The 26,979-nt window shown below is 43.7% G+C and overlaps 1 protein-coding gene across 1 annotated transcript in view; it reads left to right on the top strand.

Annotated features, from left to right (window-relative positions):
* The first annotated feature begins 1,446 nt into the window (after window positions 1–1,446).
* Window positions 1,447–26,979, top strand: part of AGR3 (anterior gradient 3, protein disulphide isomerase family member) — a 42,392-nt gene continuing 16,859 nt past the window's right edge. Inside the window, exon 1 of the mRNA XM_080975227.1 lies at window positions 1,447–1,582. The gene's annotated coding sequence lies outside the window, so the exon portion shown is untranslated. The remainder of the gene's footprint in view (window positions 1,583–26,979) is intronic.

The raw sequence follows: 26,979 nt of genomic DNA, 5'->3' as shown, positions 1-26,979 counted from the left end.
CCCAAAAAACACAATTTCCCCCCTAGTTGGACATTAAGAAAACTACACATTTTGAATCTGATCCTTCCATAAAGAAGTCAGTTTCTACTAAGTCCCACTGAATTCATTCAGGCCTGCTCTCAAGGAAATATGCATAGAATTTCAGATTTAGGTTGCAAACCTACATCCATTTATTTGGGAGTAAACCCTATGGAACCCAAAAGTAAGTGTGTATAGGATAGCTATTTGTTTGAAAGGAGGCGTCGTTGAAACCTTCAGGACTCCCAACTGGACACATATAGGATCGAGCTGCTGAAAAATACCATTAGACATTAAAAGAATGTGAGGTAGAACTTCCTTCATTTAATTCGATAGTGTTTTGTTCTTCCCCTGTAACGTCTAGGGTCCAGGACCTCCTTCAACCAGTTTGTTAGATTTGGCATTATGGTTTTGTCCTTGTTTCCCCAAAGTTGTGCAGTGCAGATCTTGGCAGGACTGAAGAGAAAATAAGGAAGATCTAATGTGGTGTCGTGTTGGGTTAGGACATGGGACACCAGGTTTCAAATTCCTGCTCAGCCATGAAACTCACTAGGTGACCTTGGGTAAGTCACAAGCTTTACTTAACTCACAGGGTTGCTGCGAGAGGAAAATGGGGAGGAATAGAACCACACACACCACCTTGAGCTCCTTGAAGGAAAGGTGAGATATAAATGCAATAAAGAGATACTAAATGAAACCATACAGCAATTTAACAATTAAATCTACTTTCTAGCCCACATGTAGGCCTCACACTTCAGTTACCAGCTATGAGAAAATGCTCAACCCAAATGTGGGTGTCATTTGTGAAAATGGTCTCTGTCAACCCGTTATTTCACTCCTTTTTGTTATTAAAACAAAAACAAACAAAAAAGAACAGGGTGGTGGTTTCACAGTGCTCCTGATATTTACAATACAGACACAATTGTCTTTATTAGCTATTGAGTTTTCCTTAACAAATTAACATCTGAAAGACGGCATAATTCCCTTCAGAGGGTCTGTTGTGGGGAAAACAACCCCCTACAAACGGCCGAATTCCTCACGCTCACTGCAGTCATAATCGTTTGATGTAAGGTACAGATTGCCTTTGTGTTTCCCTAAATGGAATTAATGTCTGGAGGATTCAGTAGTGCCTCATTAACAGGCAAAATGACTGAGCGCAAATGACTTCCAGCTAATGACTTTGGTAATATTAACAGTGTGCCAGGGAAATATATACCCTAAATGGCTGAGCTATTCCTTTTGGCTTCAGCTTCATATCTGAAAGGCTAATACTGTGTGAGCGAGCATAATTGCAAAGCATTTTCTTATTATCTCTGCCTAAATCTCTGTGTGGGCTAAACAGAGAGGCAAAATTCTAATGCTATTTCCTGTCCCTGGAGAAAGAAGCTGTAAATATACCGCGGAGATTTTTTTTTACAAAGGAGACATTATATGTTTAAGCATGGTAGCTGGCCTGCGGCATGAAGCTACCGCTTTCCTATAGAGCAAGGGTGGAGAAAATTTTTGTCGGGGGCCACATTCCCTCAGAAGTCATCTGTCAGGGGCCACATGCCAGCAGGCAATGGTGAGTAGAGCCAAATATTTGTTTCTTTGTTTCATAAGATTTATCTGTCACTTGTTTGCAGCATACAAAGATGTTCTCAATTAATTAGTCTGATTAAAGACCACCCTTCTTCAATTTTCATCATGGCAATCTCAGATTCACAGTTCAACACAGGTCTACTCAGAAGTAACTCCCACTGGGTTTGATGGTGTTACTCTCAAATAAGTAGGCAGAGGAGTTTAATTTTATTTTTTAGTCCAACAGACCAATACAGATCCTGGTCAGGAAAGCAAGTGAAAGTAATTCCTCTCTGACTTCATTGTGTTAAATACATACACATGGCAACATCTTACTAAGTTGTTTTCAGACAGTTGGGTATGGCTGGGTGAACTTCTTTTCCCCAAGTCATACAACCAGAAAAAAAGTTTTAAAAACTTATTTATTCTTATCAACTTTTTTTTTTAGTAAAGGGGCTTCCCTGCAGGTAAGTCAGAAACTCAAAAGCAAACCTGACACGGTCCATAAAGACATTATTCTAAATATAAATTAATGTTGTGGTTTTGTCAATTAAGTGGAAAACAAGGCCTCAGAATGTTTTCATTCTTCATAACTTCCTATTCTGCACCCCAACAACGTACAACATTTTAAATAGAAATCACAGAGGGATAAGTGTCTATGCATTTCTTACTCCCCAGAAATTTAAAGACTACCCTTGCCCCTATCTTTCTGAAATTCAGTAGGCACCACCCCTATAGAAGGGGCAACAATGCCTGCAAATTTTATCTAATTATGCCAAAATGGTTATACACTCCCTCCACCCCAGGCCATTTCTCCATGTAAGTCAATGGAGAGATTTTTGAAACCTCTGGTTTTCCAAAGCAAGGTTCTGATTCAGCCCTGAGGCAAAAAAAGTTGAGCCCGAAACATTCTGTCAAACTGATCTGCTTTCCAAAATGGGGTCTCAAACTGAATCATCTTTGGTGCACACCCATTTTGGACAGGAAAGGACAGGAAAGTCTATGGGTAAATGTATGCTGCAGTACAAACTGAAGGGCGACAGGATAGGAATTTGAACTTCTGCTTACAATCCCTTCTAAAGCTGTTTGTCCTAAGTTTCCTCAGGTTAAAAAAGAAATGAGGATGTGAAAGGAGATAAGCTAACGGTAAGCAATAAAAGTGCCGGGTCTAGAGAGACAGGTTCCGATCTGCAGGTCACAAGGAGATGCTTTGAAATCCTTAGATCACCGATGAATTCTTTCAGTGCTGCTTGATCAACAAGCATGTTATGAGTGGCCTCAGGCCACAAAACAAAAAAAGCAGTAGCCCTTTTTAACTTGTTAAAATGTGGTTGGCAGGGTTTGCAATGTGGGAAACATTCATTTCAAATACGAATTGTGAAAGAAGGAAGTTATAGGGGGGAAACATTCTGGAGAGAAAGGGCTAAGCACTCCCTCCTCTTGTCTCCTCTTCAAATTGTCCCTCCCAAGAGCTTCAGTATGCTCAGCCACAGTATAAGATGGTGCATGTTGCCCTTCCCAACGTGGTGAGACATCCTAGGAATAGTGCTTACTTGGGCTTGGCTTCCTCTGGAACAGAGAGATCATTAGCCATTTCTGTAATATTTGAGTTTATTTACAAGGTGGGAACAGCCTAGTACTCCCTACCAAGCAGTACATCTGCTGTCCCACATCAGAACCCCAGAAAGGCATCCAAAATGTTGACCAAAGTCATATCCCTCTTCCTCTCTTTTCCAATATTACTCAAACTGCTTCCATTCTTTTAGCCCTTTTGCACCAGCTTTCCCCAATCGGGTTCCCCTCAGATGTTGAAGGACTCCATATCCCATCAGTCCCAGACAACTGAAAAGGATGGCCTGCCTGTGGACTTCTCAGTACATCTAACTGGCCTCAGCTGAAGACAGACGGGTAGACTAGATCATAGGTAGGCAAACTAAGGCCCGGGGACCAGATCTGGCCCAATCGCCTTCTAAATCTGGTCCATGGGTGGTCCGGGAATTAGCATGCTTTTACATGAGTAGAATGTGTGCTTTTATTTAAAATGCATCTCTGAGTTATTTGTGGGGCATAGGAATTCATTCATCCCCCCCCCAAAGAAATATAGTTGAGCCCCCCACAAGGTCTGAGGACAGTGAACCGGCCCCCTGCTGAAAAAGTTTGCTGACCCCTGGACTAGATTAACCCTGAGACTAAATATCAAATGGGTAGTTAAGATTACCTCTGACAATTTAATTTATAGCTTTCTCTTTTATCAGCGATAGGAACTCTGTTGATGTAGTTGGACTACAGCTCAATTGGCCATATGAGAGAAGTAGATGGATTTTGAGATATCAAATGCTTTTATTAAGAATATACCAGTATTTGCTCCAATGAACTTGCTTGGATGTTGAGGTCCTCTTCAGGGCCCTCTACCATGGATAGTGACCAGAAATAGGGTGTCACCACTGAAAAGACCCTATATTTTGAATATTCTCCTAAGAGAGGATCTCCTTTATCATTTTGCTGCTAGGAGAAGAGTCCAACACAGCTTTTAAAATGCTGTTTATTCTTGATAACTCTAGTTTATCTGTTTTTTTAACATCTAATTTTGCTATTTTAAAGTTATCATTGTTGATTCTGATTGCACTTAGTTGCTTCAGTGCATTATGAGTGGTGAGCCACACTGGGAAACTTTTGGACTGAAAAGCATAAAAGGAATTTATTAAATAAACAAGAAGCAGCAAATTTCTCTCTTGTCAACCACATTTCTGGGAAAACATTGTTACTTTGGGTATTTTAAATTCAGAAGAAACAATGTGATGCAAAATTGGATGAAAAGAAGGTTTAAAAATAATATTCACTTGAAGCTCATTTTGTGGAAGAATTGCAGATCTGAGGCATTAATGTCATTCACAGGGAGATAGATCCACTACAGAATGTGTCAATATCAGTTTCTCTCTTATTATTTCCCAATCTTAAATGTCTTCATGCAAATTAATTAGCATTTAAGTGTGGATTTCTCGTAACACACACATTTTTGCATGCTATTTTTTGATATGCACATTTTTGAAAAGCAATTTCCCTATAATGCATTTTTAAAATCATTCCCACAAATATATGCATTTTTCTGCACACTACCCTAGCACATGCATTTTCATGCACATTGCTTCACTGGAGAACTGCATTGCAAAATTCAGAGCAGTGTGAATTTTAAAGGGTGGCTGTGTTTCGGTTCACATCTTGTTTTGAAAATTGCAAATCAGATAAATCTGCCTTTAAATGCTAAATGAATCAGATTTCTCTCTCATCCCTAACTAAAGAAGGTGGTAAGTTACCACCTTCTTTAGTTGCAATAACGTATCGGAAATCTAACAAAATGTCTCTTGCATGTACTCCAGTTGCCAATCTGCCAATGGACTCATACAAGTAGTCCACATTCAAAGTATCTTTTAAGTAGTCAGGTTGGCCTGCAGTAATCTTACACTCAGCTTGCTCAGTTGTAATAAATTTCTAGAAAATGTTAAATAGAGCATCTGGCTACTAGCCTATGCATGCGAATGAATTCCATCTAGGGCTACCAGAACATCCGCTAATCAACATGCCCTTTTCCTAATGGCTTATTTGTACACACAAAAACTGGTCTTAATGTCTAATGGCCCAAGAAACCAGAAGCTTATTAGCAAAATTAACTAGAGTGCAGAGAGTTTGCTATGTTTGCGTGAGAGATAGTGGCTTCGACGTGATCTCAACAGGAGATGTGTTTTGCTGAACTGCAGATCTGCTCTGAGTTCAGCCTGGGGGGGGGGGAGGAACATACAGAATTCCCTGCAATATCCAGATGCTACTTCAGTGATTGAAGCAAGGGAGAATTCATACTGTAGTCCACCATTTGGAAAAGACTGATATCTGTCCCAAAACTGGACAAAGAGACTTTTATCTGCACCGACAAAAGACCTCTTTGAAGCTCTGCCATTCAGTCAGGCAGCATTTTGTGTCTGGTCAACTTTCTGTTTGGAACCATGAAGACTGGATAACTACACAGACATATGGGTGGTCTCAGAACATCTGGATGAGAGCCAAACATATGCCCTAACTTAAAAAGTCAGTCACTCCAATTTTGAAGAACAAAATGGGAGTCCAGGAGCATCAGTGGAAGCCATAGATGAACCCCCAGCTTAAGAGATGCCACACGTATATATAATAACTCAGACCACACCATGCAAACAAGTAAAAAGGCAGATCAGCTTTATTTATTTAAAACATTTCTATACCACCCTTCACCACTGATTCCAGGGTGCTTCACAGCAGTACATGTGCATTTCTAATAAAAAAATCAACACATTAAAATATGCACAAATTACCTCAAAACAGCAGCAACCAACAGGCCAATTTCTACTAAAAGCTAACCGCAAATGTGTGGACGAACAAACAAGACTATAGCAGACAGTGAAAGCTTATCGAAGTCTATGCTTGCCTGATTTCAGAAGAAAAATGATTCTATAAACGGCACCACAACAGAAAAGGCCCTCTCCATAGCTGACACACAACAAATCTCAGCAGACTGTGACAAAACCAAGAGGAATGCACCTAACAATCTCAACATGCAAGAAATTCTAGCTATGTGGGATATGTAAAAGGTAATGGAAAATGACCCCTGGATGGCTGAGTCCAGTCAAAGGCAATTATGGGGTACAGTGCTCATCTCACTTTCAGTCTGAGGGAGCTGGCATTTGTCCACAGACAGCTTTCCGGGTCATATGGCCACCATGACTAAACCCCTTCTGGTGCAACAAAACACCGTGATGGAAACCACCATGCACAGAAATGCCGTTTACCTTCCCGCCACAGCTGTACTTATTTATCTACTAGCACTAGTGTGCTTTTAATAATAATAATAATAATAATAATAATAATAATAATAATAATTTATACCCCGCCCTCCAAGGCCGGGCTCAGAGCGGCTTACAAGCAATAATAAAAACAAGTTGACCAATAATAATAATAATAATAATAATAATAATAATAATAATAATTTATTATTTATACCCTGCCCTTCTGGCTGGGTTTCCCCAGCCACTCTGAGCAGCTTCCAACAGAATATTAACTGCTAGGTTGGCAGAAGTGACACACACATACACATAAACAGCCTCGGTCCTGTATACCTGAAGGAGCATCTCCACCCCCACCATTCAGCCCGGACACTGAGGTCCAGCTCCGAGGGCCTTCTGGTGGTTCCCTCCCGGCGAGAAGTGAGGTACAGGGAACCAGGCAGGTGGCCTTCTCGGTAGTGGCGCCCGACATGTGGAATGCCCTCCCAGCAGATGTCAAGGCAATAAGCAACTATTACTTTTAAAAGACATCTGAAGGCAGCCCTGTTTAGGGAAGGTTTTTAATGTTTAATGCTGCATTGTGTTTTTAATATTCAGTTGGGAGCCACCCAGAGTGGCTGGGGAAACCCAGCCAGATGGGCGGGGTATAAATATTGTTGTTGTTGTTGTTGTTGTTGTTGTTGTTGTTGTTGTTGTTATTCACATACTAGGGTGGACAACTATCTGTGGATGATATTGCAGATTCGTTTCCGGGCCATGAAAGGGCCACCCAACCACTGACTGTAGCTCACATAAACAACTTGTTCTGCATGCACCATATTCCCAAGAAAGCTGCACCCATCTAAAAGCAAGGCTAGGCAAGACAGTTGTCAGCCTCCTGAAAGCTTTCTTTTACAGAATTGCAGCTGGAGGGAGAATGTGATCCAAATTTGGAGGAGTGCAACTCATCTCTTTTCCCCCTGCAGGAGGGCAAGCAGTTGAGAGCAGACAATTTTGACACACATGAGAGGGAGGGAGAGAGAGAGACAAAGAGAACCAATGAAAATGTGTTAAGCACTCTTTCCACTCTTAACAGCAGAAACACATTTCTGTATTCTGTGATTGTGACAGCATTTGGGGAGCTGCTACTGTCAAAGAAACACTGGTGGGAGCAGCCCACCTTTTTTTCCAACCATGTCCTGGTGAATCCTGAACACCAAATGCCAGTTTGTTATGCCTGCATTGCCAGAAATCAAAACTTACAGCACTACAACCACCTTCTGCTGTCACTAGACAAAATCACAAATGCAAATGCTGTGAACTGCATGTAGTTACATTTCTCACGGATGCCTCACACCTGCTTGCAGAGATACCCCAAAAACTTCCCTTAGGCCATATCTCATCTTTACCAGTATCATGAAAATAGAGCCCGACTTCTAGATCTGAGCTGGCTAGATCAAAATGCTAGATCTAAGGTGCCTATAGAGTTGATAAGAGTGAAAGACTAAAACCTATACTAATGCACCACAGATTTGTACAGAACTAGAGAACTTTGAAAATGAAATGCATGGATAGGGACAAGAATCGTCCCCGGCACCCACTGTTTGCACCTCTGACTTGCATATATTGACTGTTCTGTGCACACAATATAACTTGTGTATGCAGCAGCGTAGTGCATGCAGTGTACAGAGTTTGCGTGTTGTGTAGCTTTTGCATTTGGGGCACTTAAGAGCATTCAGTGGATGGAGAACAAGCTACAGACCAGGGGCAGGGGTGGGGCACATGGCAGTGTGAGCTGGGCAAAACCGGGCAGAGCAACAAAAATAAATTTTATCTTTGTGCGGTAGGGTTGTTACTTATGCAGAATCTCAAGCCGTGTTCTAGCTATGGTCCAGTCAGGGAAGCAAGGGGCATTCTCAGGTTTCAAGGACAAATTTCTGCTTGGGAGAAGTGCTCAAGAAGGCTGCAAAGCAGGGTTAGAGAGGGGCATGGCTGGAGAGGGTGTGTGGTCTGGGTGGAGTCCCCAAGGCAGTGGCGGAGGAACCCTCACCGGCACCCGGGGCAGGGCAGCCCATACGGAGTGCGCATGTGCGGCATCCCTTACGGTCACTGTGCAAGAGGCAGTCTGTACGGACGCCTGTATGGATGGCACACAAGAGCGGCAGCCCATACGGTTGCCGTGCAAGAGGCAGCCTATACGGACAAGTGTGTGAGAGTGGCAGCCTGTACATACGTCATGCGAGCAGTGCCCATATGGACTGCGTGTGCCCTCGCCCACTCTACAGCTGGGGAGAGGCAAGGGCCATCTTGTCACACACACACCCCAGAGTGGCACCAGGGGCAGACCACCCCCTCTGCCCCCCCACTTCATACGCCCCTGCCCCAAGGGCCTGGAGGGCCACATTCGAATTCTGGGCCTAAGGTCTCCCATGTAGACATGTGGGCATGATAACCCATGTGCTCCCTGTACACTGTTAGAAGACTGTGAGATAAGAATCATAGAGTTGGAAGGGACAACAAGGGCCATCTAGTCCAACTGCCTGGAATGCCGGAATCTTTTGCCCAATGTGGACCTTGAACTTACAACCCTGAGATTAAGGGTCTCATTGCTCTACCGACTGAGCCATCTGATTCAACCAATGTGGCATGCAAACATCTGTATCAGCAACCTCTTTGGAGAACAAGCTTTGAAAAATATTCTACAGATTATTTTTTTACCCCTTCTAATCAGCTAATTACCCCGGAAAGTTTATGCAATTAATCATGTGTCTGCAGAACAGACAAATAAAATTTTTATAGGGGGAACTAGCATTTTATTGCCTATTAAGTTGTTTGCCCTTCTCTAGGAGAGCATCCTTTTTATTGAGGTGTGTGCATATCTGTGTGTTTGCACTGAAATCCACTGGCAATTACACAGACATAAATAACGAATTGCATTGTTTAATGTTGTTTAAGAGTTGTTAAACAGATCACATGCTCATAAAGGACTCATTTAGATTTCTTAGTAATTAGTATAATGGTTGCGCTTTATGGGAACATTCCCACCCCCTCTCTTGCATAAATTGTGATTTGAGCTTTATCCCCCCCACCCCCACCCCCCGGTAATCTTGCTTTTAACCAAAAAGAGAGAGTAAAGAAAAGAGAAGAAACTAAACGAGCAAAACTCTCATTTGGTGCCCTCTATTGATCAAATCACGAACAGCACTATCTGTCCCAAACTAAAAGGCATGGTTATGTTGTTTTCAGGTACATAATTGCCTTCTTGCATTTCTATCAGGGAAGGAAAAAGCTGATTCAGAGTGAGCAAGTGCCTCTAATATAACGGAAAAATGCAAAAACTGAGGTTTGCAGTGTATAAAGGGCCCTAACAAGTCTCCAAAATTCATGAAGAAAGCTGTACACTGAGCACATGTCAACATACATACTGAAACTGGTCTAAATGTTTTAGCTTTGTCCCTGCCCTGCAAGAAACCACAGGCATTATAATTCTTGGGAAGGTGGCATTCTTAAGAAATTATACTCTGCTCCCAAACTTGGTCCTTTTAGCTCCTGAAGAATCATAAGCATTTTGCAGATGTTTAAGGGAAATGTATGTTAGCTTAAAGAATGGAGTCAGCAAATGCAGGCTCCCCTCAAAAGTTATTGTGTCTGCCAAACCTGTCTGCATGGAGAAGGAAGATCTGACCGAGAACTCCTTGCAACCAGGAACCCTGATAAAACAGGGTTTCTGATCATGGGGAAGATTCTAAGTCTGTTCACCTGAATCCAAAAACTACAACTAAGCCAGCCAATCTATTCATTGATGCACACTGCAGCAGATGGGCATTTAAAATGATCTCCCATACAGAGATGCTCATCTCTAATCTGCTAGTCCCAACTGGATTTAGATTCAGAATGTCTATAACCTCCAGACAATGCTTACCTAGTAATGAGTCCCATGGCAAATGAACAGCAACAACAAAGATAAAGTTTCTTGTGAATGAGTTCCCAAAAAACAATCACTTGGCAATCCATTTTAGGGCACCTTATGATACCACATTTCTAGAAGTGTTTGCTTTCAATTACAAATTTGTAGAGGGAAGTTAACCACAAACCAGTTCAGTCCAACATACAGTCCAATTATCCTGCAGAACTTTAGATGCATTTAAGTTTCATTTTACATTAAGCAGGCTGAAAGCTATGAACGAGTGTTAAACTGCTATGGATTGCTGTATAGTCACTGAATTAACTTCCTTCCTTCTGTGGAAAGCACATTCACCATACACAACAAACCACTCCCATGAGATCAAATCCATGTGCCCTGACAGCTGCTAGCCATATGTTATGTTAAAACTAGTTTTGTTCTAGGGCAGTGTTATTATTTCTTATTCACTAGCAGGGGCTGAAGGGAGTTGTAGTCCAATACATCAAGGGGCCGTCCGTTTGTCAAGGGATGGGCTAGACCAATATTGCTGTTGCCAACCAGGTCATTCCTTTCCGCCGTTACTTCACTTTGAAAGCTTGATTTTGTGAGAGACCGCTGTTGCTTACAGGAAGGAAAGTGCCAAATGGGAGTGTCAAAGCAAGACAGAACTTGAACCCCTGAGGGAGGCAACAGGTCTGCTGTCACCATGGCAAAGGAAATACCAATTAGATATGAAGAAAGCAATGCTTTGGAGATGAAGCTTGGATCTTTTATTTATGGTGGACATAAATATTGGATTTGTTCATGAATACTGTTGTGGAATATTGAAATTCATGAATATTCCAGAATGGTGGTAGCTAGAGAATACTAGATTTGCATACGCTTTTCCTAGAGGTATAAGATACTAGAACAATTACTAGCAAACCTAAAGGATAACGATTTGGAATCCAGACTAAGTGAATTGTGATTAGATCCCCACAAATTAATGCGACACAAGCAATGATTAACTTGTCCCACTGGATTTAATGGGAATCAAGTTCAACTACTGGGACGCGGGTGGCTACTGGGATGCAGGTGGCGCTGTGGTCTAAACCACTGAGCCTCTTGGGCTTTTCGATCAGAAGGTTGATGGTTCGAATCCCCGCAACGGGTGAGCTCCCGTTGCTCGGCCCCAGCTCCTGCCAACCTAGCAGTTTGAAAGCACGCCGAAAAGTGCAAGTAGATAAATAGGTACCACTCTGGTGGGAAGGTAAACTGTGTTTCCGTGCACTGCTCTGGTTTTGCCAGAAGCGGCTTAGTCATGCTGGTCACATGATCTGGAAAAACTGTCTGCAGACAAATGCCAGCTCCCTTGGCCTGTAAAGCGAGATGAGTGCCGCAACCCCAGAGTCGTCTGCGACTGGACTTAACTGTCAGGGTTCTTTACCTTTTTAAGTTCAACTAACTTAGCCTGGATCCAACCCAATATGTGCAAATTAAGGGTTTGGATTCAGATGTGGTCATGGTAAGAATAGACCCACTGAAATCAATGGGGAAAGTTAGTCATGACTTAGATCCCACAGCAATGAAGTACAATTGAATAGGGCGTTTTGGATGCATGGTGGCATAGACATCGTACTGACAAGATACTTCACACCTTACAAGCTACTGCATTTTCTCTAGCGCTCACCCCATGCTGCTGAATGTACATGTAAAAAGCGAGGGGGAGAAAAAGTACGTCTTGAAATACACAGTGGAAAAGCACAAGGAAGCTACTGCTTATTGCAGTTCTCTGGCATGCAGGCATCACAGATATATAATCGTAGAATTGTAGAGTTGGAAGGGTCATCTATTTCCTGCAACACAGGAATCACAACTAAAGAATCCTTGTCAGATGGTCATCCAAATTCTGTTTAAAAACCGCCAGGGATGGACAGTCCACCACCACCCTCCGAGGGATTCCGTTCCACTGTCAAACAGCTTTTACCCTAAGAAAGTCATTTAGTCGACATCTGAATCCACTGGTTCAGGTCCTACCATCTAGAGACACAGAAAACAGGCTTGCTTCATCCTCTATGTGACAGCCCTTCAGATATCTTGCAAATGATATCACATCACCTCTCAGTCTTCTCCAAGCTAAACAAACCCAACTCCCTCAACTGTTCCTCTTAAGACTTAGTTTCCAGAGCCTTTATATCCATCACTGTATGGTGATAAGCACGTCCCTTCACACCTGATGTGTTTACCACAACAAATACTGGATAAACACCAGTGGCACTTGTGTGGAGCCGTTCTCTCTTATGTGTAAGGAGCATTTCATGTATGCAACCTGACCACTTACTTTTTCCATCCTTCTAGTGGTGGAAAGGGCTTATATGGAGAAACCTCTGCATGGATTTGGCTGCTCCTCTCCAGCAGCTGACAGTCAAGTCACTGGTGGTTTTACCATTTTTCTGACCATCTGCCTGACCTTCCATGCCAATATGCAGGGAATAAAAAACTAGCCTTAACTGGTAGGAGAGTCTCAGATGTTGAAATTTGCATGTGTGCTTTGTTTTGGAGAATTTAGAAAGCTGGTGGCAAACCAATATACTCTCCATCAATGGCATAAATATTTGGCTATCCTGTCCAATCTAGGTCATATGCACAGCAGCAATTGCTATTAGTACATTGACCCTTTCATAATAGCTACATGTAGCTTAAAGCAGGAGTGGGAAACTTTTTTTATGTTAAGGGACACATAAGACGGGGTAGAAATTCATTCTTAATTTCAGTGCAAACCTATCTAATTTTCACTTTCTGAAACCAAACCGAAACACAGCGATCCTATGAAATTTGCACTTCTCTGAATTTTGTGGTGCAGTTCTTCAATCAAATAATATGTACAAAAATTGTATGTTGGGGAAAGGGTCATAAAAATGCACATATTGCTGCTCTATAAAACTGTATTCTATTATCGCCAAATGTATATATCTGGCAAATGTTAACCTCCCCCCCCCCAAAAAAAAACCCTATTAGAAAAAAATTGTCATAAAATGTTGATTATTTTTCACAAGGGCCTTTTGAAAAAATAATACGCAAACTGATGCAGAAATGTGGAGAACTGAACTTAAAAGTGGAAAAATGAGAAATGGAGAGAAAAACAGAAATTGACATATTTGTCTATTCCTAGGGTCACATACCCCAGAGGAAATATCTTGGGGACTCTGTATGTGTCCCTCCCTCCCTCTGTTTCCTCATGCTTTCTGCTACAAACCTTTCCACGTGGCAATGAGGCATGGATAGAACTTTTCTCCCTGAAGCCTTATTGACATAGGAGATTTGGGGGGGGGGGGGACACAACTGCAGTGCAAAATAAGGGTTATTCACTCTCCTCCACAGCTGCAATCCCCCCACCCAAACTTGCCCTCCCCACATGGCAATTTGGCTTATAGGAGCCTAATAATCCTGCAGAGGAGTAATCAACAGCCACTAAAAACATACGATAGACACTTAAATATTACATTTCACATATAGTCCCACACCCCAGCTGGAAATTTATGGCAAAAAAAGAGAGGACTGCACAAAACCAGAATGGTTGCAACCAAACTTTTGATGCTTCTTAAAGAACACATGAAAAGATTGTATCATTTGTGTTAACCATTAATGTAAACCTGCTGCATAAGCATCTCTGGATATGTCATTTGTGACTAATTACCATTGGCCCCACCCATTTTATGGAGCCAGCTGCAGAGATGTGCTCATATTCTCCAGAAGAAAAGCCAGAACATTTTAATTTTGGCAGATGCTGTACCATCACAAAGGTTCCCCAGGAGGGGAAAATATTTAAAATGGTCCCACAGTTGAGTTCGATGTTCTCTTAAAACTATTATACAGCATTAAATAAAAATAAAAATCTAATAGCAGCTCTTGTTAGAAATCTTTTCATTATGCTGATTATTCTAACCCTTATCTGGAACATGTTTAAAGAAGCTCACTACAAAAATACAGTATCTAACAGTAAATTTAAGTTCTCTTCCTCCTTTCTGAACCGTCAACTACCGTCACTGGGCTGATCATTGGAAAACACCTCTTAACAAAAGAAGAACTGAATCTGAAAAGACTTCAAAAGGAGAGAGGTCCTCTGAAAGCTGAAACCACTCTGAATGCATTTATATACTTAATTAACTGGCAATGTTTATGTGCCATCTCATGACATAAAGCATTCACTTTAATGCCCCAAGCAACATCTTCAAAGACCATGTCAGTGCAAAAGCCTGAAAATAACCTTCAGATTGCCTAATTTGCAGTTACAGCTAAAGGACTGGGTTTTGTCCAGGGATGGGGGGGGGGGGATTTTGATTCAGTTCACATTTAAAGGTGAACCTACCTGACCTGCACTTTCTGAAACTATACCAAAACCACAGTTCTTATTCAACATTCACACATCTCTGAAGTTTGCAAAGGAATGGAATAAGCCAACCAGGGAGCACTCTACAATCAAGTCTACAGCAAAAGTCACATGAACCAGATTAACTGTGTTCCGCCTATTCCTACTGCAACTCTTGCATGAAAAATAAACGTTCATGTCAATGGGTATAGAAACCAGCCTGTCTATTACATATTAGATTTGCTTATTTTATAATATGGGCTTCAGTTGTCAAAGAATTCATGAGGTTAATCGGTGATCCTTCCCTCACACCAGAAGAATTTTGACTTAGATACTGTATTATAGAAGCATCCTTCCCCAACATAGAGCCTTTCAGATGCTGTTGAACTTCAGCTCCCATCAGCCTCAGCCAAGTTGGTTGTTGGTCAATGGGAGTGGTAGTATAACAACATCAGGGGAGCACCAAGGTGGATAAAGGGTTAAAAAACTGATATTAGCTGTCATTTCTGCCTTATACACAAGGTGGCTAAGTGGGTGTTGTATTATCCTGGTTCTTCCCCACAGTAACCTGTTGCAGGCTTAATCCACAAAGTAAAATATGAAAATAATTACAGACAGGAATCCTCTTGTGTGTTTTGGATATAAAATACATTGCTTTGTCTGAATCGGTCATTCTCTCATATCCAAATATTTTAGTTGAATATTTGGCCTGTGCAAGAATAAACATTGTGTTCATGGCTTATAGCCTTTTTATTTTAAATCTCCTTGCACTGCCATACATTTGTCTAGAGTGTTACGTTTTGACCCACAAATACATACAGAAACATCGGTCATTAAACTATCTCAAGAACATGTCTACGTACCCTCCAACAATTCTCTGATGGCTTGTCCTATTCCATAATAATAATAATAATAATAATAATAATAATAATAATAATAATTTTATTATTTATACCCTGCCCATCTGACTGGGTTGCCCCAGCCACTCTGAGTGGCTTCCAACATATATAAAAACATAATAATGACCGCTCCCCGCTTAAAACGGGGGGCGCCCTTTGCATGGACGCGCGCAGCCCCTAGATCTGGAGCGGCTCCAACAGCATAGGCTTGGTTTGCCTTCCCTCAGGTGGGATACCTGGAGGTCTCCGCCTACCTCAGTCAGTTGTCCAATCCCACCTGGGGGAAGCGTTGCCAAGGAGACCAGGCCAGGTAGGGGAGGGATTACCTGCCCACACAATAGAGGGAGGATCTTACCTGGGAATCCTCACTTGGCTCCAGAGCTTCTCCCACCCTACCCACCCTCAGTTAATGTCTTATTTGCAGGTTAACTTTTCTTCACAGGTTTTGCAGGTTAACTTTTCTTCGCAGGTATGCGGGCGCTGCTACGTTAAGGTCGCTGTTAAAGGGCCGGAAAGGAATTTCCCTGCATTGGCAGGTTTCGCCTTTCCCGTAGCAAAACGTCACAACTTTGGCGGTATCAGGCCTTGGGTGGAATCCTTTAGTCCATCTTCCTCTTTGCGGCGGCGATACCAGGGTTCCCCGTTAAAGGGGTTTCTGAAGGGAGGCTTTGACTGTACGCCGAAAGGTCGTCATTGCTCTCCCCTGCGGCGGCGGCGTAACAGGGGCGGCTATCTCTGCTTGAACATATGTTCTCCAGAGCCGGCCCATCCCCCCCCCACACACTGGATAACCCTGATGCTCCCTAGGTCCCCGGCTGGGGACTGGGGAGGGAGAACGCCCAATGCCTGAGCCAAGGTCTACCCACATTTGAAATTTAATAAAGTTGTGGCCAATTTAATCCCATAGCACGTTGTCATGAGTCGTTATTCCACATGACGGGGGGACTGCGCGGGATCTGGGGACTCCGCCTGTCCACGCAATACAAACATTTTTAACAAACGTCCCCATACAGGGCTGCCTTCAGATGTCTTCTAAAGGTTGTACAGTATAGTTACTTATCTCCTCGGCACAGGGGTCACATAACTCCACACCCTCCAACATTTCTCCAGTGAAAATGGGAAAATGGGAAAATTAGACATTCCAGGATCAAATCAGAAACTGGGATGGCTTCTGTAAATCCAGGATTGTCCCTGGAAAATAGGGACACTTGGAGGATTTGTGACTATGGGTTCCAAACAGTAAGAATCTGACAATACAATCATTGTTCTCATAGGTCAGCTTGGTGTTTTACTTCTTTTAAATAGTATCTTTGTCCTTTAATAAGCTGCTACCATATTATCATCAATACCATTCTTAGAAACATTGATCAGAACCAGTGTTTGTCATTTACTCCATTCTGATTACAGAGCAACGGGGGTAAATGGGAACTAGGGCCTTATTAACATCAGGAGGCTTGATAGAATAAACCACCCAGACCATGGTGGGAGTCTGTAATGACAGACCAGATAGCAAGCTGATACTTCAGTTGCAGAAGAGAATTTATTAGAAACTTCAAGAGCATCACTCAAAGTACAGGTAGCTCGGCTGTGATTGGCTCAGGGAGGTTTGCTCCTTAGCAGGGTGCAGCTGGCTCAGTCAAGAGTTCTTGGGTCTCTGAAGTGGTTTCCTGAAGCTTGGAGAAGCTGGAAATAGCTGCTGACTATAACAGATCAGGTAAGGCAGGGGGAGACAGCAAATAAGGGCACCTACCAGACTGGAGACCCCTTAAGATACTTATTTGAGGTTTGCAGTGCAGTCTTCTCATGTCTACTCAGAAGTAAGAGCACTGGTTTCAATGGAGCTCACTCCCAGGTAATATACACTAGTGGCCAAAATTGTGGAAACCTTTTGGGGAAGTGTATTTCCGAGGTCTGATGGCTCATAACACCTGATTGGTTCTCTAAACACTCATGCTCATTGGCTAGATCCAAAAGAAGGAAAACTACTGCATATCAACCTAAGCAAGTTGTGCTTCCTTTTTCTGGTTATTTGCCTATAACTTTTGATACAATAGAGATAATTGTTGCATTACAGTCCTCATTAAAGTATCTTTCCATTGATATATAATGTTATGGCATTACTCCCAAAAAAGTGGTGTTATGAGCCATCAAACCTCAGAAATACACTTTTTCCAAAAAGGTTTTCACAGTTTTGGCCACTAGTATACCTCCCATTCAAGGGAAGATGCCAGAAGGTTCTTTAGATGGTAGTGTTTGAGGAAGCAGTTTGCTAGTGCTGCAAAAGCTGTTAATGAAATCTCTATTCAAACACTAGCTAGGGTAGGAAACAAAGAGAAGAAATGAAAGAAAACTTCCTAGAGATGTTAGTATCCTATGGAGAATAAAACGTATAGGCAAGTGTACTGTAAATACATTTCCCCATCAGGACAGCAACAGAATGCCAGAATCCCTAAAAGCAACTTTCCTAGTATATATATCTCAAGACCATCCTTTGTTCTGCAGAGCGTTTTTTTCTTAAGAGCTGGTAGAAATGTTTGGTTTAGCAGATGGAAACCATTAGTTTCAGGCTATGAAATAATGCTGGTTATTTGAACTGCAGCCGAGCAGGTGTATCCTCTTGCTTTGATTCTTAGCAGTGTCATAGGTATAGAGGTTCAATGAAATTAATTTGTTTTCAATAATGGGGATTAATTCAAAAATATCCGCAGCATTGGCTAGCCCAGTCGACACACGTGAAAAACATTTCCCATTCTTCCGAAACCGTTTCAAGAGGGATCTGGTTTTAGTTGACTGCTCTGCGTCCCTTGTCAACCTATTGTTTTAGCACTTCCTAAGTATCTCCTGCTAAATCTTGGTTCCCTCCTTGATGCTTTGACATCTAAGCCTTTGCGATCAGCAGTAATGAAAGAGGATTGTTTGCAGTCAACTCTTCTTCTTTCTCTCTCTTTGCTATCATACACTTCCCAAAACGCATGCACAGATCTGACTTCCCCAACAGAAACATCTGTGGTATATTTCCTGTAATCGTGTGGTTGAAACCAGTTGCCTTATTAACGTGCAGATATTCTATGGAACAGAAAGATGGCAATTAACCGGAAGAATCTTTCTGTATGTTGTGCTGCCAAGATTAAGACGAAAGAGATCATCTGACAGGGGTGGAATAACCTAACATGTTTGGTGGAACTGATGAAATGGGTTGCCTCAGCTAATTAGATGTGGAAGGTCTGAAGCAAAGACTAAATGCCTTCTATGTATTTAAAGACCTTGTGTATATTATTTGTTTTGTGTATGGCTGAGCACTCCCATAGTATATTGTCATGGTCTACTGCATTCACAAACAAGATAAACAGGAGATTTAAACTTAATCGCATCAACATCAGGGTTGAAGTGCACAGAGGGGGAGGAGCATGCACTTAATTCCCACCCCCAGTATCTGTGAATGAAAGACTCACCTCAGATGTTCACACATTGAGTATCAAGATCTGAAGCAGGTTTCTAAGAGTGCCCAACTGAACACTGTTAAGAGCATGGGTAGGCAAACTAAGGCCCGGGACCCGGATCCGGCCCAATTGCCTTCTAAATCAGCATGTTTTTACATGAGTAGAATTTGTCCTTTTATTTAAAATGCATCTCTGGGTTATTTGTGGGGCCTGCCTGGTGTTTTTACATGAGTAGAATGTGTGCTTTTACACAGTGTGTCCTTTAAAAGAGGCCCCATGGATACAGAGTACACATGTTCCAAGGGGCCTCTTTTAAAAGACTCACCCTGTATTTAAAATGCATCTCTGGGTTATTTGTGGGGCATAGGAATTTGTTCATCCCCCCCCAAAAAAAATATAGTCCAGCCCCCCACAAGATCTGAGGGACAGTGGACCGGCCCCCTGCTGAAAAAGTTTGCTGACCCCTGGTTAAGAGCCTCGTCACAGTTGGGAATCCTGATAACATACCCTCCAACATTTCTCCAATGAAAATAGGGACATCCTATTCCATAATAATAATAATTTTATTGTTTATACCCCGCCCATCTGACTGGGCTGCCCCAGCCACTCTGTAAAAATATAACAAAACATTAAACATTTCAAAAGCTTCCCTATACGGGGCTGCCTTCAGATGCCTTCTAAAGGTTGTTCAGTTACTGACCTCCTTGGCTCAAGGATCGCATAACTCCATACCCTTCAACATTCCTCTGATGAAAATAGGGATGTCCTAAGGAAAAGTGGGACATTCTAGGATCAAATCAGAAACCGGGACAGCTTCTGTAAATCTGAGACTGTCCCTGGAAAGTAGGGACACTTGGAGGGTCTGTGAAATGCAGGATTCCTGATCTCACAGGTGTTTCTACCTACAGTCAGCTGAACACATGCAGAAGGTGCTTTCCAACCTTTGTGCTCAGTGTGTGATGGTTTAAGAGGACCCTGCACAGGGACCTTGATGGTGCGGAGTTGCATATGCAACCCTGCCCCTCTACATACTTTTATTCCTCACATGTTCAGGCAAACACCTGAAGAAGACTATTATGTCACTTGAACTCCTTCCTCTTAGCATGTTCCCAAAGTTAGTTAAATGAGTAAAGAATCTGGATTGGGAAGCTTCATTTCATTTCGAACGCATGTGCATTTACTGAACGATACCATGAAATTGAGAGATGCTTGTGGTTCCATCACACTGTATAATGGATAAGGAATGGTAGAACTTCTAACTGTTACAAGGCTGAATTTGACTTCATTATTTTTGCTATCCCCATTTTTTAATGGTGAATATTTGCCAATGGCGAGAAGGGTGGGGGAGACTTTGACTAGAAATATAACAAAACAGGAAATGGTTATTTCAAGTCCAAGGTAGGAATAGATATTCACAGCACATGTGATGTTTCTATCAATACTCTGCCCTTCCGGCTTGAGAAACCTTCAAAAAGGTCAGAGTACTAAAAAAAAAAAAGTGCTTGTCTACATGTCAGCCATCAGCAATTAATTCAAACAACTGCCGCTTCTTGTTCACAAAGCTATTACATTCTGAGAGATAGTTACTGGGGTGTATTCTTCTTCCTTGCAAGATATGAAATAGCATTTTTAAAGAGCATTGGGCCATGAATGTCTCTTGAAAATATATTTTAAGTATTTTGTTATTATGTTGTTCCTGCCACTGCTAAAAATACACAACAACATGACCTTTATATTGCAGCAAGCATGCCTTGAAATTTGGCTCCGAATTGTCTTTCTAAACAATATCATGGTTAGTTCAGATGAAATGTTTGGTTTAGGAAGCTGTTGCCTACAGCCCACTGTGAAATTTCTTGTGACCTCTGCATGCCTTATGTAGACCCAGGAAGATGATAGCGACCTCATTGCTTATTGAATCAGAAAGAATGGCCAGCGACAGAAAGGAGGGGCTCATGAGGTGAAAGTTCTCAGCCAACCTCACAAATTACTATGACTTAAAAGCAATGGCAAATGGCAACAGAATTGGAGCTCACAAATAAATGACCAGGAAGCATAGGAACCAACTCCTAAGGGCCGAGGTCCCTTTGGGCCTCCCATCAAATATTTGAGGCCTCCCCCCAAGTTGATGGGCATTGCCATTCAAATGTGCTCCCTGGCACCCCTGGCAGGAAGTGAAGTAAGGTAGAGCTAGGTCAATATTCTCAATTGGACCCTTTTCAGGGAGCTCTGTTGTGGGGTGAATGGTGAAAAGATAAGCCGTGTAATATGCATTATAGATAATACAATTTTAAAGTAAGTGCAAAGTGTGGTGAAATGGTTAGAGCTTTGAACTAGGACCATGGAGAATGAGGTTCAAATCCCCATTCAACCTAACCAAACTAGTTCTAATGATAAAATGCGATTGTGGTGGGGCGATGCATGTATACATTATTGCGGGTAGACCTTGTTCCAAATTGTCATGGAGGCCACGGTGGCACAGAGTGTCTATGCCTAGCTGCAGCTGTTCCTGGACCACTTGACTACAGTGACCCATGCTCTAATATTCTCTTGAATGGACTCCTGAAATTGATTTTTAAAAATCCTCATGGCGAGATAAAAAAAAGCACCACATACCAGGGGGAAACACCACGGGCCCACAAATTTGTTCCCAACAGTAAAATCATGCTGCTCTATTAACCATAAAAATATATAGCTATGGCTATCAAACTGACCAATGTAACTGAAAAGTATTTCTGCTGTTTGTGAGGACATGCATCCCACTTCAGGGATGAGAACCTCTACATTATGTTAGACTACAGTTGCCCTCATCCTTGACCATTGGCTGTGCTATCTGAGAGTGATGGAAGTTGGGAATCCAAAACATCTTGAGCACTGCAGGTTCCCCATCCCTGAAGTGAAGGTACCAGACCCACCTCTGTGGGAGGGAATTCTACAACTTAGGGGCTGCCCCAGAGAAGGCCATCTCCTGGGCCACCACCCTCTTAACATCTGAGGGTGGTGGGGCTACCAAGAGGCCTTCTTGTGCTTACCTTAATACGTGAGAGGCTCTGTGGGGAAGAATGCAATCTTTCAGACATTTGGAGTCCAAGGGCTTTAAACACTGTTGCTGAGTACTTTAATATAGAACACTGCCAGACCATATTCCCCTTTTCCCATCAGTTCAAACAACAACACTAGAGATATAAAATAGGCAAACTTTTAAGAAAGAGGTCAAAAATATCCAGAGGAGAGAAATCCGCCTTACAGATCCTGGCTCTCTACAACTTTTCTGTCTGGTTCTCATCTTCCATTGTATAATCATTTTAAAAACTTGAGGTACAGTGTTATCAATACAGGAAAATGTCGATTTAAAAAGGCAACGAAAGCAAATCTTCCAGCAGATGCCTGGCTGACTCATTTAGCAGCTGCCCCAAAGTTCTCCAATCTGTTTCTGGAAAGCATTCTCATTTCTGAAGTCTTTACTGGGACCTTTAAATGCAGGGGAAATTAAGTGACTTTTCATTTCTTGTGGCATTCTGAATTTCCTGGCTCTTGACCTTAAAAATCTGGTTTGGCTTTTCCTCCATCACCTGCAAATTATTTTATACATAAATATCATAAAAAACCCACCCATAAAAACTACATTTCCATATTTGAACGAGCCTCAGGTTTTTTTACAAGTTTTTTTTTTACTTGTTATTTGAGTCAAATTAGTGCCACTCCTTCAACTACAAGAAGCCTTGAGGAGGAAAGCTATGGAATGCATGGATCATACTGATATCATGAAGATCAATCTGCTGCAAAAACAGACATTTGATTGCATTTATTCTGAACACGTCTACTGCTCCAGAAATAGATCCGAGTCCCTGACTAATTTTGTTGTTTTTTTTTACTTCCTGGAAAATTACAAGAAAACCAAACACAAAATTGTTTGTGGTTTGCAACCCAGTAAAGGATTCTAAAATTATGAGTCGAAGATGCATCTGTGTGTGAAAATTTTAGGCAACGGTTCAGCCTATCGGACAGAGTCATCGTCCCTTTGTGTCACTTGTATATCATGGATGGGGACACCCTGGTCTTCCAAATGTTGGACTCCCCAAATCCTATTAACCCCAGCTAGCAAGGCCAATGGTTAGGGAAGATAGGAGTTGTAGTCCAACAACTGGAGGGCAACAATATTTGTATTCTGGCTTATATTAATTCACAAATTATCATAGTTGCAGCTTGGGGCTGGTATTTTTAACTGTGTATCTAATCTTCCCCCTTCATGGATCACTGCCTTGTCGTAGTGAAGGGGCTTGAATGACTCCAAGAAGCTTTGAGTTATGCCGTGCAGGGCCACCAAAGATGGACAGGTCATATTCGAGAGTTTAGACTAAATGTGGAGAAGGAAATGGCAAACCACTCCAGTATTTTGCCAAGAAAACTCCATGGACATAAAAAAGGAGAAGCTTTGAGAAGAAAGTGAGCATTTCCAAGGCATGCTGTGGTTCATGGGGTCACGGAGAGTCGAACATGACTAAGATGACTAAACAACACACAACCAATCTTCCCATTACACTTTCCAAGCTTCTTCACTATCTCCATCTCCAGTTCCTCTAACCCCTACATCACAGGACACCTTGCAGACAGGAATGGACCTGGATAGCTCAGTTGGTTAGAGCCTGGTGCTGATAGCACCAAGGTTGCAAGTTCAATCCCCCTATGGGGCAGAAGCATATTCCTGCATTGCAGGCAGTTGTACTAGATGATCTCTTCCAACTCTATGATTCTATGACCTGAGAGAATGGTGCACTGTTAGGGCTCAGGTTGAGAAGAGCCATGCACATGGAAGCCAGGATTCATGCATGAGAGCCAAGGTGCTTCTAGATTGTTGCTTCTTTGACGTGGGAGGCAATCACATACCGGCGCCATTACACTGGATTGGAAGGTCTTGCGCAACAATCCCGCTTCCCCAAAGACGGTCATCTAACTTCCCTGCAAACAAACCTGAATGCTCAATTAACAGGTCATCTAGAAGCAACCTCAGAGCAATAAACCAAATGAAGTGTCCCAGGAACAAGTGGGAACTAGAAACGAGACTTGGTGGGATGAAGCCACAGGCAACACCCAAAGTTGTCCAGAAAATCATCTGCGCTCAAGAAGAGCTTGTAACTGAAGTAAGGCTTAGCTTTCCAGGAGGCTCCCATTCATGGCCAGCCTGGAGGAGCTGGGCCACTCCTGAACTTGGAGATACTCGCAACTGCAATCTGTAGTTCTGCCATTCACCACATGTTGGATTTCATGTTGTGTTAGCATTCTGTGATGTTAGCTATTCCTGATCTTCCCTCTCCGTGTCATCTGCAAATCAGTGTTAGATATTGTTATGTACTGAGTTGAATAGGATCCAAACTGTAGCAGTCTGATTGGTCCTAGAACAATAGGATCCAAAAGGCAGCAGTCTGATTGGTCCTAGAACAATAGGATTCAGAATGCAGCAGTCTGATTGGTCCTAGAACAATGCAGCAGTATGATTGGTTGGCAGGAACCACCCAATCCTGCTCCAGATAGAAGTGAATCCACAACCTGATTGGCTTACAGTAGAATTCCAGAATTAGCCAATCATGTGCAGCCCATTGTGTAAATAATGTATATAAAGCAGATACTGTGAGGGGACATTTATTCATTCCTCCTCACCACTATGAGCTGAATAAAGAGCATGAAATCACTTTGCGACTCTGAGTATATTTCACTGGCGACGAGGATGGGATCCCGCTGAGCTGACTGCCACACACAGCACCGCAGCACCGCCAACTGCCGCACCGCTGCCTCGCACCGTGTATCCAGGCTTCAGCTCCGGGGCACAAGGAACTCAGAATGGCAGCCAACAGCAGCTTCTCGCCATTCAACCCAGCATCTGGAGACTGGGAAGCATACGCCTCCCGTTTCACCTTCCTCCTAGAAGCCAAAGGGGTCACCGACGAAGAAGACGCCAAGAAGAGGGCGATATTCTTCAGCGTCTGCGGAGAGGAGACGTTTGAAATCGCCCGGGCTCTCCTTGCGCCTGAAGACGTCGCTACTGTTCCATACAAAACAATAATGGAACAGCTGAAGGGGCACTTTTCGCCGCAGCCCTCAGTGGTGGCTCGTCGAAATGCCTTCTACGCAAAGCGGCAAGCCCCTGGGGAAACCATAACTGGGTTTGTGACCTCTCTCCGCCAAGCCGCCCGGTTCTGCAACTTCTCAGAGCTGGAGAACATGCTTCGTGACCGCCTCGTCGGTGGCCTGAAGGATGAGAAGCTGCAACGGCGCCTCTACGCTAAGAAGGACCTAACGTTCCAGGTCGCTCTGGAGGAGGCCCTGGCAACAGAAGCTGCCGAGAGGTCGACCCAAGAGGCACGGCCGAGCCTGCCATCCCAACCGAGGGTCCACCATGAAGACCTCACCGACGACTCAAGATCCGACAGGGAGGAGGTGCACCGAGTACAGCAGCGCACTCAAGCAGCGCACAGACCACAGCTGCCTCGACGAGAAGGAGGGAACTGCGCAAGCTGCGGGGAGAGTCACGAGAGGAGGACCTGCCGTTTCCGCAACGCAGAGTGCAGGCAGTGCAGAAAATCGGGACACATCGCCCGGGTGTGTCGGGCTCGGCCCACCCGACACCCGGCATCAGATGACCAATCCAAGAGCCCCAGGTCCCGGGGCCCAACGCACCAAGGCAACTCGACGGAGCTCACGGACTTCCAGGTATACCAGTTGCCCCACCCCAACGTAGAGAAAATTTATGTAGAGGTACAGATAGAGGGGGCCCCATGCCGCATGGAGCTTGACACGGGTTCAACTCTATCCATAATCTCGGCAAGGACCTTAAGGAAACTGTGTCCCACTGGGGGTCCCAAACTCAGGCCGGCCCCATTCACCCTCCGGGACTTCCAGAAACGTAAGGTCCCCACAATGGGGGTGGGGACCTTCAGGGTGCAATACCGAGGGCGGACGCGGCAACTGGACTTGCTTGTGGTCAAGGGCCCCTACATTAGCTTACTGGGATTGGCATGGTTTGGACCACTGGGGCTAGCTGTCACCGGGGTGAACCACACTAGCTTACAAGTGGACGTGGACGCCATATGCAAGGAATTTCCAGGGGTTTTCGATGGGAAATTGGGACAGTATACGGGCCCCCCCATTGCGCTACAGCTTGACCCCGCAGTACGACCGGTCAGGCTCAAGGCCCGCCGGGTCCCGTTCGCCTTGAAACCCCGTATAGACGAGGAATTGGACCGACTCGTAGAGCAAGGAGTGCTGGAGCCGGTGCCTAATGCTCCCTGGGAAACCCCAATCGTCACACCCGTCAAGCCTAATGGTTCGGTCCGCATCTGCGCAGACTACAAATGTACCATAAACAAGGCCCTCACGGCCCACGCATACCCAGTGCCAGTGGTCAGCCATGTCCTTGCCACCCTGGCTGGGTCGAAAATTTTTGGCAAGCTGGACTTGGCCCAAGCATATCAACAGCTGCCAGTAGATGAGGCCACAGCAGAGGCACAGACGATTGTGACGCACAGAGGAGCGTTCAGGGTAAAGCGGCTGCAATTCGGTGTCAGCGTGGCACCAGGCATATTCCAGAATATAATGGACTCTCTCCTTAAAGGGATTCCTGGCGTCACCCCCTTCTTCGATGATGTGTTGATTGCCGGCCCCACACCAGAGGAGTTTGAGGACCGCCTCCGCACCGTTCTGCACCGTTTCCAGACGGCGGGTCTCAAGGTGAAGCGGGAAAAATGTCTACTAGGAGTGCCTCAGGTGGACTTTCTGGGATTTATGGTGGACGCAGAAGGGGTCCACCCGACTGGGGACAAGGTACGGGCCATTTGTGATGCCCCAGCGCCCAAGAGCAAGACTGAACTTCAGGCCTTCTTGGGACTATTGAACTTTTACCATTCCTTCCTTCCCCACAAGGCGGCGGTAGCGGAGCCCCTACACAGACTCCTGGACAAGCGGGCCCCTTGGGTGTGGGGCCAGCGCCAGGAGGCCGCATTCCAGGCAGTCAAGGACTTGCTTGTCTCAA

The sequence above is a fragment of the Podarcis pityusensis genome, assembly GCF_964106645.2.
Source record: "Podarcis pityusensis genome assembly, chromosome: 12".
Classification (NCBI taxonomy): domain Eukaryota; kingdom Metazoa; phylum Chordata; class Lepidosauria; order Squamata; family Lacertidae; genus Podarcis; species Podarcis pityusensis.
Note: the sequence above shows the minus strand (reverse complement) of the source record. Positions and strands in the feature narration are given on the sequence as shown.